This window comes from Bison bison, unplaced genomic scaffold (assembly GCF_000754665.1).
Source record: "Bison bison bison isolate TAMUID 2011002044 unplaced genomic scaffold, Bison_UMD1.0 scf7180017859065, whole genome shotgun sequence".
In the NCBI taxonomy this organism is placed as follows: Eukaryota; Metazoa; Chordata; class Mammalia; order Artiodactyla; family Bovidae; genus Bison; species Bison bison.
In genome coordinates this window covers 13,275-14,025 of record NW_011489637.1, presented here as the reverse complement: position 1 = coordinate 14,025, position 751 = coordinate 13,275, and the positions used below count along the sequence as shown (strand labels likewise).

The following is a 751-nucleotide window of genomic DNA, read 5'->3' as shown; positions in this document are numbered from 1 at the left end:
AGTGGTTTTGCAGAAGGTTTAGGTGGCTCTCTTCCCATTACCCAAGCACTCTGTCCCTCAGATCTCAGAGGAGAACACAGACACACACAATCATAGTCATCATCCATTGTGTATTGAATACTCCCAGGCACACAAAGGCCTCTGCTCATGGTGGGGGAGGGGTACAGCCAGGATCAGAGAGTAGGGGAAAGTGGCATTCAGGAGCAGAAGCCCCCACCAAGCTAGGAGCTGTCATTTCTCATTTTGGGGCAGAATAGCCTGAGCACAAGGATATAAGGATAAGGGAGAGAAGGGGATGACCCAGGAGACACAAAATAATAAAAGTAAACAGCAGGAGAACCTGTTTGACTTGACACTTTATGGATCAGGGGAAGCAGCCTGATTCCCTGACCCAATCCATTCTCTCATCAGCTTCCCACCCAGGCTAAGGCTCTATTCTCAGAAGGCTCTGCACAGTGGTTGGGAGCCAGAGTGGCAGAGACACTGGCTTCCATAGCAGCGAGGATGGACTACAAGGCTTGCTAGCCCTTGAGAGCTGAGGTAAGGCTGCATAGTTGGGATGGGAGTTGAATAACATCCTGGGAGACAGGACAGTGTCGGTTCTTAAAAAAAAAGTTCAGATGAAGTTAATGTGGAAGACATCGATCATCTGTGAGAGGCAAGGTGGCTTGGGAGGGAGATTTGGGCACCCTCCTGGGGGGGATCAGTGAATGAGGTTCTGAGGACTTCTTTCAGCCTCTGAGAAATATTC

The 751-nt window shown here is 49.7% G+C and overlaps 1 protein-coding gene across 1 annotated transcript in view; it reads right to left on the bottom strand.

Annotated features, from left to right (window-relative positions):
* The window catches only part of IGSF1 (immunoglobulin superfamily, member 1), a gene marked incomplete at its 3' end in the record, with an annotated part of 14,311 nt that overhangs the window by 5,217 nt on the left and 8,343 nt on the right, over positions 1-751 (bottom strand). The window lies entirely within an intron of this gene.